Below are 14096 nucleotides of genomic sequence, written 5' to 3' on the forward strand. Positions count from 1 at the left end.
TTTACAATTACAAGTAAAAGTATACAAGCCCTGATATCACAAATATGGCCATAGATTCCAACCTCAGTGATTTGGGATTAATTTTGACTGAAGTCAATGACTTTTACATTTAAAGAAAGATCATGGATATGGATGCATTTAAAACTGTTTTATAAAATGTGTTTTTCCTTCTCGGATTACATCACTAATGTGGGCAGGTGTGCTTTACTGGTACAGGGGGCATTTTACAGATGCTTGTCTCCAAGACTGTATCTTTTAACAACAACAACAACAACAACAACAACAACAACAACAACAACAACAACAACAACAACAACAACAACAACAACAACAACAACAAACCAAACCCTAATATAACAGCAAAAAGTTCATCCTAAAAATAGATATTCAACAGCAATGCATACCTAAAAACAATTAAAAGAGAATGATTTAATTGAAATTAATCCTTCTTCATAGCTAAATGCAGACTGAAATAAAATGTTTGGAGGGCAGGCCTCACAAAGGATACAAAAAGAACTAAAATTCTTTAAAATCTGAGTTTCCTAGCTAAGAGGTCTAATAACTGTTGAATTAATTCCTACCAGTTTAGTGGGTAGAGGATTCAAATTCCCATTCAGCCATGGAAACTCACTGGGAGAATGGACCTGGTAAAGGTAAAATGTAAAGGTAAAGGTTCCTCTTGACAATTTTTGTCCAGTCGTGTTTGACTCTAGGGGGTGGTGCTCATCCCTGTTTCCAAGCCATAGAGCCAGCATTTGTCCAAAGACAATCTTCTGTGGTCACATGGCCAGTGCGACTTAGACACGGAACACTGTTACCTTCCCACCGAGGTGGTACCTATTTACCTGCTCACATTTTTACATGCTTTCAAATTGCTAGGTTAGTGGGAGCTGGGACAAGTGACAGGTGCTCACTCTGTCACATGGATTCAATCTTACAGCTGAAGATCTACAGACCTTACAGCACAGAGGCTTCTGTGGTTTAACCCACAGCACCACCACGTCCCTATGGTAAAACCACTCCTTAAATATCTCACTTACCTTGAAAGCCCTATTAAATCACTACAAGTTGGTTCCAACTTGACAGCACAGAACAACAACCATCTCATTGTACTGGTTTCTAAGTCTGCAAAATAGGCCTCTGTGAACAATCTCAGAGCTTGTGTAGTCTCCTATAGGGCACAAGTGGACCATTAAGTAATCTGCTTTCAAACTATTTAGAGTTTTAAAGGTTCATCCCCACCCCACTTCCAGCATTCTGAATTGAGATCAGAAACAAATAGGTAACCAGTGCAACAGGTATAAGTTGTAGTTAGCATGCTTCGAATACATGGTCCCTGCGAACATCTAACAGTTGTGTTCCACACTAGCTCAAGGTTCTGATCTGAACTGTCTTCAATGCAGACCCATCTGGAGTGTATTACAGTAGTCTCTTGCCAAAATAACCAGGGCATGGGTAACTGAAGGAATAATGTTGACCGTTTCTCGAGAAGGATTCAGCTGGTGCCAGGCTGAGAAATGTTACATTCTAAACTTTCTTAAGTTTCAAGAACAGTTTAGCAGAGAAAGATGCAGAACCAAAAATGGAACAAGATTTACATGTGCCGCTGCTTGTGTCCATGAGGTAGATTCTATTAGTTTCAGACTGCTTGTTATACTTCAGTCTAAAACAAGGCTTTTAGAAGTCCTCGCAATCATTACTTTTTCTCTGCATATTATCAGATGAGTGAAAAAGCTGGTGAGCATTTTTGAGCTGAAAGAGACTTCTATGTCAATGCATCTGTTGTAGGACTTCACTGTGTAAAAAGGCAGATGGGCAATCAACAATTCCAAGTTGGAATTCAGCTGTATATCAAATGTTCCCTATATTATACACACCAAATTAGCATGTCAGAGAAAAGGCTAATCAAGAACCTTTCCCCCAACATGCTAGTTAGGCATACATACTGCACATGGATCATTTTGTGTGGGAAAACATTCAGAAAGCTGTCTCTCTGTCTCTCTCTCTCACACACACACACATGTCAAAGGTTTTTTTCCCTTGTCACTTCAGCTGACATGTCCTAGAATTTGGAATGTGAACATAGTTGCATCTTGGATGCTTCAACTTCAGATGCTTTCATGCACGTCACTTTTTATTTGTCTTTTGGGATGTTAAAAATTCTAAATTCACAGCAATGAAATCTAGATTGTTATAAATAATCTACATCAATTCATTCTAATTCAGGAAGATCATGAAACTAACATTTGTACAGTTTTCCAAATGCTGATGTTTACAACAAATTTCAAACTTAGATTTTTATGAATGCAAAATTTGACTCTTTGGTGCCTGTGCAGAAAAGAGCAATCAAAATGAAAGAAAAAGGGGGGTGGCTTCCCAATAAAGAAAGGATGAAGAATGAAAATCAGTGGAAGAAACATCAATAATTTAAAATATGCAGATAACACCATCTTACTGAAAGAAAGCAACAATCATTTGAGATGACATTTGTGAAAGTTAAAGAAGAAAGTGACAAAGCAGGATTGTAGTTGAACATCAAAAAGGTCAGAATAATGACTACAGAGGAAATACACAACTTTAGCATTGACTATGAAGAAATTGAAGTGGTTAGAGATGTATGTACTTTGGTTCAATTATTAATTCAAATGGAGACTCCAGTCAAAAAATCAGACTAAGATTTGGAAAGGCAGCAAAGACGGAATTAGAAAAGAAAGCTGGACAGTAAAGAAAGCCAACATTTTTTTTTTATGTGTTTGAAATGTGATGCTGGAAGAGATCCTTGCTGATATCCTGGTCAGCCAGAAAGATGGAACAAGTGGGCCCCTAGAAAAAATCAAGTCTGAATTATCTCTGGAGGCAAAAAAGTTCAAATTGAGGCTGTCTTACTTTAGGCACACCATAAGAACGCAGGATTCTCTAGAACAGATAATAATACTGAGAAAGGTTGAAGGCAAGACAAAAAGAGGAAGACCGAATAAGGGATGGATTGATTTCCTAAAGAAGCCACAGGTCTGAGTTTGCAAGAGCTGAGCAGGGCTTGAGGACATTTCAGAAATTGCTCATTCATAAGGTCACCATAAGTCAGGGGTGACTTGATGGCACATAACAACAACAACAACAACAACAACAACAACAACAACAAAGGGATTTTTCATGTGACAATGAAGACGGGTGTAGGAGATGTTTATGAATCCTATTCCTGGTGCAAAGAATATGGACAGGGCAACGTTTTCCTATCTCTTACTACTAGAACCCAGCATCACACAACACCAAAGTAGTCAAAACTTCATTCACCCAAGAAAACTGATTTACAGGAGCTTCGGGGATGTCAAGAGGAAGTATTTCTGCACAGAAGTGAACCGATTTATAGAATTTACTGCCATAAGATGTCTAGAGGGCCAGTGAGTTAATCCTGTGCACACTTGGCTATGAGCAAGCCTCTTTGAACATAGTGGAGCTTACTTTGAAATTGACAATACATGCACAGGATTATATTGCAAACACTTTAGAAAAGGCATGGATACTACTGTGTTGCACAAGAGCAGAGACTGGAAACATGTATTATCGTTATAATTCTCACCATTTGCATGTTGACAATGGGATTTTGGGAGTTATAGTAAAAAAAATTTTTTTTCAAGCTCTGAACCAAAGAGGCTCATAGAAGATATAGCTATAAATGGCTACATTATACAGTAGGACTCCCACATCTGTGGGGAATCAGTTCCAAGCCTCTCCCCAGAAAACTATGGATAATAGTGAACCTTATGTATAGTATAGTCTCTACTGGCCAGTCCTGGTAAATACACAACGGTAATTCCCGTACGTATTTAGGATTTTTTTTCTTTTAATATTTTTAATATTTTCAGACCATGAATAAGTGAAACCACAGATACCAGTCCCACAGATATGGCAGGGGTTTCCTACTGTACATACATATTAAGGTTTATGCTTTTAATTGTCTATCAAATGTTATGCTATTACTGGAGATTTAGATAGTTATTAACTCTATGTATAGGAGGTAATATATGTAATATTTCCCATTCAAATGAAAGGACATTTGGCAAGTCATCTTTACTGTATCATGGTAGCATAATACATGAAATATCCAGAAGAGAACAAGCAATAGATCCAGAAATAGTAAGATTCCTAGTCTCATTATTTTAACTGAGCTTGGAAATTTTACTTTTTTTGGCTGCTGCTCCCAGCATCCCCCAGCCAGCTTCTGCTGAGAGAGGATCCTAGGAACTGCAGAACATAACACTTCCAAGCCTAGCCCAGAGATGTGTCTATATAAAAGAGGGGTGTGAAACAAAAATAAAAGCGAGAAGGGTAGGAATCAGGGACAGGTTCATACTATTAATTTTACTTAAAAGCCATTTATTTCATCATCAGGCAAAACTGCTAGGAGAAACCTTTATCTGGTGATTATTTAAGAACACACAATTTTATTTGTATTTTTTAAAAAATGAGGCTAAGATTGAATTGTTCATGCATGACATTATGGATGTTCACACTACAGAGGAATTTATCTTCCATCCTTCACAATAGAAAACCTGATTGAAAAATTGTTGCAAGGAGACAAGAAAATGCGAGTTAATATTAGTAGTTCAAAAGCTCAACAATTTTTTTAAAAAAGAAAAGAAACTAAATGAGGCTGTGATTGTGACACTGCAGCAATTTGCAATAATCAAGAGCTTTCAGGAAGCAGGTCTTGCATCTAAGTGGAAATGAGCAATCAGGCTAGGGGGTTGGGGAAGTGCATCTATAATTTTACACATTCAGTTTGCTACCTTGGTATGTCCATTCCCTCCAATAAAGGAAATTGTGTTTTGTATCTGATCAGAGAGATTATACCAGCAGTTTGGAACACTGTATTTTGTTGTGAATGACTGCCTGCTTCTAACTTTTCATTGTGATGACTTGCGGGGGGGACGGGACAAAGAATTTTCCTTAATGAAGGAAAGATCATCTCTAAATTGCTTTACCTTGCTCTTAAGAAGAAGGCTGTTCCCCATATTATTGGCTTGTATTCAACGAAGTCTAGAGTAGCAGTGATATATACCCAAGTGCAAAACACGTGTTTGCTACATAAGAAGCTGCCCGATATTGGGTAAAATCTTGTTGCTTTGTTGTGCAGCTGGAAGGCAAACAGTGTAACATTCACTCACTTCCAGCCAATAGTTGAAGAGTCACCACTGCACGTTTTCGGGGTGCTTCTGCATGCTGGTTTGGTGTACACTTAAGAATCCCAGCAGTGTCTCTTTAATTGCTGGCTAGAGGCAAGTGAATATTATGCCATTTGCCTTCAGCCTGTACAACAAAGCAACAGGATTTCAGCCAATGAGTCAGGTTGCTGGTCTGTCAAGCTCTCAACTCTGACTGGCAGCAGCCTTCCTGGGCTTTAGGCAACTTTCCATCCTACGATATTGCCTGAAATCTCTTGTGCAGGTACTAAACAGCCTCAGTCCTGCTTAACTTCCAAAATCACACAAGGTTGTATCTATTTCATATTGTGGTGTCTTATCTGTTGTTAAAGGTACCCTGTTTCCCTGAAAATAAGACCTAACCTAAAAATAAGCCCTAGTATGATTTTTTTCAGGATGCTCGTAATATAGACACGAAATCGGGCCTTCTCGGTGGTGGCTCCTCGCCTCTGGAACAAACTTCCTCCGGAGATTCGTGCGGCTTCTACGCTGGGTATCTTTAAAAGCCAAGTAAAAACATGGATGTTTATTCAGGCTTTCCCTCCAGTCAATACTTTATTCTCTCTTTTCATTTCTCCTTTATTAATTTTTACTCTATTTTCTTGGTTTCTACATTTTCATTTGTAGATTTATGTAACTATGTGTTTTTATTAATTGTTTATATTATATTGAAAGCCGCTCAGAGTGGTTGCATAGACCAGATGGGTGGGATATAAATAAATAAATAAATAAATAAATAAATAAATAAATAAATAAATAAATAAATAAATAAATAAATAAATAAATAAATAAATAAAAATAATATAAGCCCTATTCCAAAAATAAGCCCTAGTTAAGTAAAAGCCCGCCCTCCACCATTGTACAGCAACCAAAACAAGATGACATGGCTGTATGTGAATAAATGTAGATTCTTGTACATGAAAAAAATTAAAACATTCCCTGAAAATAAACCCTAATGTGTTTTTTGGAGCAAAAATTAATATAAGATCCTGTCTTATTTTCGGGGAAACACAGTAGGTAGGTTCTCATGGCAGCAGGCTGCTTCACTGGATTGCAGCATCATGAAATCTGGGCCCATTCCCCTGAAACCACATTGTTGCCAAGGCTGACAGATGCCTCTCTTCACGTCTGCTGACTCCCACCCGCAATCTACCAGATTCCGGCAAGCCACTGGAGAGGCATTATTCACCATTTGCCCCTTTTAAGCAGTGACTTTAAAAAAGTCACTCATTCTCCCTTCTTCCTTTCTTCCTTTCTTTCCCTTTATTTCAGCCAGCCAGGCAGGCAGGCAGAGGAGGTAAACTGAGAAAGTATTAAATCATACGAGGGTTGCAGAATGATGCAGAATAATTGTACAGAATAACATTTGGGAATAAGTCCCACCAAGTTCTGTGGGGCCCATTTCTGAACAGATGTGCACAGCTAGATATGCTGAGGGGATGAATTTTCCAGTTGCCTTCTCTCAGTCAAAAGGAAAGTCTTTTGGGTATTTTTAACTGAAGATTTTGACTGTGAGATGTGGTTTTTAAACTGATCTCAGACACATTGAATAAAATAATTCGTTACCACCCATAAAGCCATAGCGATGTGAGATTAAGCATTTTTAACCCATAATACTTATTCTTTTATTTAGTAAACTTAATCCCACCTTTTAGGGTGATTACGCTCTGAAGCTAGCTTACAGAGTAATCAATAAAGCAGTAATATAATAAGATTACAAGCTATCAAACAATAAAGTATTGAGAAAACAGTAAGAGAACGATGCTGGTCACAGGGGTGAGGACATCTGAAGGTTGAAGAACTACATTATCTAATGGTTTGACAGGGGTTGGGGAAGCAGTGGTACTTCTTTATGGAATTCACAGTCCTGTCAGAAACAAGAGAGGAATTATGTAGCACTTCAAAGGCTGGCATGCTAACCTCCCATAACTGAGAAGGAGGTGTTTGGGATCTGGGAGGGCTTCAGAGATAGAAATTTCAAGGTTTCTCCTAATTCCGCTGGAAAATTAAAAACGGGACCAGCAGTTCACTTTCAAAAAAAAAGTGTAAAAGTCACAGAGCATAATCCCCAGCCCCTCCACTGAGTGGTTATTTTTGCCAGCACATTTCTTGCTATTAGAATAAAACAGAAATTAACAACTATGGCCACTTGTTGTTTTCCATTGATAGTGATGGGAGGGATGAAGATCTATAAGAAATCTAAGCTAATAATTTTATTTGTACGATTGACAGATCAGATGTGACTAACACAGAACAACTGCATAAGAATAAACAGAATCAATACAACTATAAATATACATTATGTGCTGCAGACTCTTAGGGAAACAAATTTCATAAATAATTGTTAGGAGCATAACCCTACCCCCAATTCATATATATTCACATATGCATACATACATGTATATATCTAGAGGATTAAGGCACCATTTCTTAAAACTGGCCACTTTAATTGTTACTGATGGACACTGGTCTGCCAGCAGATAACACGTATAGTACTCATAATCTCTTCCAGGGATGATTTTCAAAATTGGACGAATAAAAGTGTCACGGAAACCAGTTTAGAAGGAGCAATACAACAGAACATGGCCAACCGTCTCCACCACTCCAGCCTCACAAGGACATAAGCGCTGTTCATAGGGAATGTTCTTGTATCTGCCTTCCAGCAGGACTGAACGAAATACATTGAACTTTGCTTATGTAAAAGCTTTTCTATATTTTGGAAGGGTCAGGACATTCAAATAGCTTGCAGGTAAAAATGCCCAACCATAATGTCTAAGCTGAACTGGGTGACTCTTTCAATCACAACGAGAAGGTTTAACTCTTCATGAAATCTTAGGGTTGGTGCATGGCCTAAATGGAAACACAAAATAAAAACAGAAACAAAAAACATCAGTGTACTACAAAAATTATAAAAGCAGAATGCTGTGAAACCAGTACAAATTATTAAGCAAAGGGGGGTCTTCAACAGTCAGCAAAGGCAGAACAGTACTGATTTCTCATGGAGGGTACTGCATAAACGGAAAAGCACTATAGAAGAGAACTTTTTTCTCGTATTCACCAATGCTTTTATTGGTAGATTTGCTGGAGTTTTACTTGCAACCTTGCATGCTTTCTGTAGTTTATGTGACAGGGAGGGATTTTTCTGATCTGAGGTGACTGTATATTTATCCAGCACTAACCAAATATTCCTTCTAAACTTTCAATTTAAGGAGACCCCCCCCCCATCTTTCTACTGTGTGCTTCCCCCCCTCGTTTTCATCTGTTGGTGGCAGTTGTTTCTTTGCTGCTGATCTCTTCAATTGGTTGCTAAGTATGTGTCTGCAGTAAAGAAAGCAACATACACAAGTCTGTAACTTCAAGCAATTGTAAATAAAGAAATGTTCTTTATTCATTATCCCACTAAAGTCTCAGAGTGAGTTATTGAGACTTTAAGTCTTTAATGAGAAACGGATGGACTATCGGTGATACTTGTAGCTATTCTCTTCTGCGCATCTCTGTACTTCTAAGTGCCACTGCATAGCCAAAGGAAATTTTCACCAGAAATTCAAAACTGCAACAGGACTAAAATGTAAGATGTTCATCTTAAAGCTTGGGTAGAGATGTAAAGTCACTGAGGAAAATTGGGGAACCATTCCCACTTGGGCTGCCCCTTTAGAAAACCTATTCCCACCACACTCTTATCCACATTCTTTTGACAGCTCTGTATGGATGTGAGCAGGCACTTTTTCATTTTTTTAAAAAAAATCTGAAACCCACCAATTGTTTTCCAGGAGTTTTGTTACTGCTAGTTTAGACTTTTAGCATGAGTCCATTTTATGCTAAACTTATAGAAATATTAAAAGTTGATAAAATATTACAAGGGCATGATTATTATCATTATTATTTACCAGTCCTTGCTTTCAACACATTCATGATGCTGGTTAATTACCATCATAGCTGCTGCTATTTTTATAACATATTGTGGATCAAATGCAATGCTGGAGTCTCAAAATCACTGCTGTGCTTTTCTTGGCCTCCAGCAGGGGTTTACATTTTAGAACAACTAACTCTGGAGGCAGAAGAGGAGGTGGTTTTAAAGTCTATGCATTCATTGCTACCATTTCCCCATTTGTACATGAGCACATGACGTCACTTGCCTGACTTCCAAAAATGAACTTTCCGAAGTATGGTTCCAGGTTGCCATATTAGCTGGTTCCCCTGCCCCCAGATTCTGTGCTGGTTCTACTTGTGCCCACTTCCATCATCAGCTAGATGGCTTCCCAACTTTTGTGTGTCCATCTCTGAAACATGTTCCTCCTCCCACCCCCATTTCTCATACTGACTTGACAGCCTGAGAATAGGATGTGAATCGTGTACAGATGTTCAGTTTAAATGGCTCATCTCTCTCACTTGATAAAATGTTGTCCAATGCATGGGTTATATGAGACTACTTAAATATAGCCCAAGTTTCTTCCACAGGGCTGCATGGAAAAGTCAACAAGAGCCTGCCATATGTGTGTTACTGTGTCAATGTTTTTTTGAGTTGTTGAAGGTATGTACTTGAGTTTTATTAGCCTGTTGGAAAGAAATCTCATTTAACTGCCATTTTTTACATCTACATTAATTCTTTTAAAACACTGAAGTGAGTGTTCTACAGCTATGTAAAGAAACGCATTATCAAAGCATTAAGATATGATTAAACTGACATTTTCTTAAGAAAACGAAAGGAGCAGGAAAAAGCCGTTCTAAAAGGACTGAGTGCTACATGCTCCAGATATTATCTTCAGTGCTTACTCAGGGATCTTTAAAGAAGCTTATTACCAAGTACCCTAAGAAGACAAGTGCGGATGTGTACAGATCAGAGGGATGCAAGTTAATGCACCTGCCAGATTTTACTATCGTACAAAGCATGTCAATCAGTACTCAGACCTTCTGTTTAAAAATCGGTTCCCTCAGATTTCCCCCCAGAAATACCTTATATTGCAATGTTTTCCCCTTTGGTAGTTGTCCTGTTTCAGAAACTTTGTATATTTTGTCATTGGATGATCACAATTGCAATTAGCATAGCTTTTCTTAATTAGCGTCAGCACTTGCCACTACAGCCCATGCTACAGTTGGTTACCATGAATCTTTTTAATGCATTGAAAGGAGGGGAAGACAGAAAGCATTTGGAAACTGGATTAATGTTGAATGGCTCATACTAATAGTCTTTCTCTGCAATTATGATATATGTTACCTATTAATTTGATTAGTTTAAATCTCAACATTCTTTTTATATGACATTCTAAGGTGGCAGATTGATTGCACACTATAGTAGAACATATAGTGACCAAAAAAACCCAACAGTAACTGGAAACCTACTGGTGTTTGTGAAAGGTTTGCCCAACTTGCCACAGCCAATTGTGGCTAATTGACAAAGTGCCAGGGTACATCTTGGTTGAGCAATTGAGCACATGATCATGACCATAATGTGCTACAGCACTTCATCAACTAACAATACTTAGCCACAACAAATATACAAACCTTGTACCAACACCAGGGTTCTGGATGATTAAGCATAATAGGAAATGTGTGTATAGTATCACTGTATACTTATGACTCTTTAGCTTTTTTCAGATTTTTCAATTGTCTACTGGAGGATTCTAGGAATCGTAGTCCAAAAGTACATTTTATAAACTGTAGTCTTGCCCTTTCTGCCCCTAACGTCTCCATGTTGTGGGAGGAGGTATGAATCTGCTCTAAAATGTTCAGTTGAATGTGATAACAGTCTTTTAGATGACCTTTAACTTTTATTGCAGAGGGTTCCCTGATGTACATGTTCAGCTGACCTAGGAAGACTGGGACTGGAAGAAGGGGGCCTGGATGGTGTACCCCTTTCTGTTCTGTGTGCTTTAGATCACTGGTTCTTAACCTTGGGTTACTTAGGAGTTTTGGACTGCAACTCCCAGAAGCCTTCACCACCAGCTGTCCTGACTGGGGTTTCTGGGAGTTCAAAAGTATCTGAGTAACAAAGGTTAAGAACCACTGCTTTAGATTCTGAATGCTTGAAAAGTGCTCGAGACACACTTCTTTCTTACTTGAGACAGGGTGGTGTTGCAATAGTCCAGTTTTCCAAATGTGGCACCCAAATTTGCATATTGTGCAAATAAAGCAACATTTATTTGTTTGTTTGTTTGTTTGTTTGATTTATATCCCGCCCATCTGGTATATTCCAACATCATTTGGATACTATACAAATTTGCATACTATGCAAATTAATGTGAGTTTCACCTCCATATTATATACCCAAAGTACATTAAGTGTTGTATTTTAAAAATGCTAATACTTTTCAGCCTTGGTATAATTTAATATAACTGTTCTGGGATATTTTGTATATAATATTGGTCAGAGTGGTGGAGTTGCAAAAGAGAAAACTAAGTCCAACCCCTTGCTCAGCCACAAAATTTACTTGGTATCCGCGAGCTAGTCAAAAGTTCCTAGTCAAACGGTATTAATTTTTGATAAAACAAAATGTATGTATGTATGTATGTATGTATGTATGTATGTATGTATGTATGTATGTATGTATGTATGTATGTATGTATGTATGTATGTATGTATGTATGTATGTATACATTTTGCTACATACAATGGCCAAAATCCTGTTGCTTAGCACAGTAAATTGCCTTTGAATAGACCCAATGAATCAACGGGGACTCAGTGAGTCAACTCCTCTGAAGGTTCCATTGCTCCAAACAAACCTCCTCTAACTGTGACTTACGCTAATTGTGACTTGCTATGCTAATGAGGATGAACTACAGAAATCAATATATTATTGCCTTAAGATATACCATGAATATTTATGATTTACGTATTTCCATCACATGCAACAGCAGCTAGTGAAGAAGGTCCAGCTATCACTTGTCTTATATCTCTAGTTCTAGAAGAGAAACATTTTTTGAAAAGTGAAAGGTTAAAATCCAGGCCAGATGATGTGCTAAATAGACATGGAGTGGCATGTCTAAAATCTGGGTAACAGGTGGGCAATTGGGTAATTTAGGAAGCATAAGTCAGAGGTTTTCTGTTAATTTTCAATTATTGTTTAAGAATTAAGAGACACAATATTTTTGTTTAGCTTCCTAATTTGGTGTCCCCTAAGCCTTCCATGGTAACAAAACAATCAAAACCAAGAAGTGGAAAATTAGCAAGAATTAAGCAGTGCAAAAAATCTGTGTGAACCACCCAAAACAAAGTAAAAATGACCGGATCAAAACAAAATGAAGACAAAATTCTAGCAGCCAGATCAAATTTAGCCCAAAGTCCTTACACAATAGTTGGATCTGAAGCTACAAAAGATCACAGTCCGATAAGCCTATTTAAAAAAGGACATTCCATAGTGATAGTACTACAAGTGAAAAGCATTCCCTAGAGATTCATCTGTTCACTGTTGATGTAAATCTTGTTCTTTCTTGCCTCTTTACCGAGTGTCACCGAGTGCCAGATCTGGAACAGAATTGAACTGTGTTCACAGTAGTGCACTATTGCAAACAACGCATTCAGAGTATTTGGGATAGGCTGAGTACAAATGGAAGGAACTATAAAACTTACAAAGCAAGGACTGCCATATTGAATGCCAAGTAAAAGGATTTTGACTCAGTCTCTCTGAAAAATGTGGAAGAGAATTATCTGTTTTGCCATACCTACATAATCTCATGTAAGATGTTTCCAGCTGTTTCTGACTGAGCATGTCTACCAGCCAATCTTTGCTCACAGGTATGAGCAGAAGCCGTCTTGCTCAGAGAGATCAGGAGGGTGAATGACCAATGTCCACACACAGTCTAAGACAGTGGTGTCGAACTGTGGCCCTCCAGATGTTCTTGGACTTCAACTCCCAGAAGCCTTCACCACCACCTCTGCTGGCCAGGATTTCTGGGAGTTGAAGGCCAAGAACATCTGGAGGGCCACAGTTCGACACCACTGGTCTAAGATGTGTTGGTGCTGAAACATGCTTTCGGCCTAGGCTACCATATTTGCTGGAGTATAAGATGACTTTTTGGCCCTGAAAAACATGCCTCCAAGTGGGGGGGTCTTCTTATACGCTGGGTGCACTTCAACTCCAACAGCCCAGAGTGGGTATATCCATGCACCCCTGACAAGCAGCCCACACAGGCACAGAACTCCCCCATAGAACGAGCCCTCAGGGTCTGGCCACACCGCTCCCATGTTCGAGCTGCTCAAGTTGATCTCCCTGCAGGCACAATTCACAGAGCCGGTTTTCGAAAGTATCTCTCCCTGCCTCGTCTGGTCTCGTCTCTCTGGTTTGTCTCGCTGGTCATCCGGAGGGAAAGAGAGTCACCCATGTTGAAATCAAATCTGATGTTCTTTTACCTTTTATTTGGTGTGTGGAAGGTGTGTGGAAGAGGGAGTAGTGTTATACAGCAAGTATATAAGGAACTCTATATTTTGAATGGAAATGTTGGAGGGTCGTCCTATACGCCCAGTCGTCTTATACGTCGGCAAATATGGTAGTTTGATTGAGCACAGAGCAAGGTTTCTCAGACTTCTTTTTATGAGCTTCAATGTGCCAAACTGCAGGATGAACAAGGGTAAAATCAGGTGGCAAATCATTCTTTCCTCCTGGGCTGCTAAATTACCACTCCAGGCATGGTTTGGCACACCTATGGTTCCTTGGAAGATCTATATGGAAGCTGCAAAGAGTTATTGCCAGCTTAGGTTTGTGCTGCAAGAGGTGAGGCCAGTTTGCCCTCTTGGAACTTTTTAACACAGGTAAGAAAACCTTTTAAATTTTGGGTGACAATTCTCAGAACATACTAGCCAATATGTGCATGCTGGCCAAGGAATTAGAAGTTGTAGCTCTCCAACATTAAGTATTCTGAGCTCTGCTGAAAAACAAACCCAGCATTTAGTGGCTGG

Source organism: Pogona vitticeps, chromosome 4 (assembly GCF_051106095.1).
Source record: "Pogona vitticeps strain Pit_001003342236 chromosome 4, PviZW2.1, whole genome shotgun sequence".
Classification (NCBI taxonomy): Eukaryota; Metazoa; Chordata; class Lepidosauria; order Squamata; family Agamidae; genus Pogona; species Pogona vitticeps.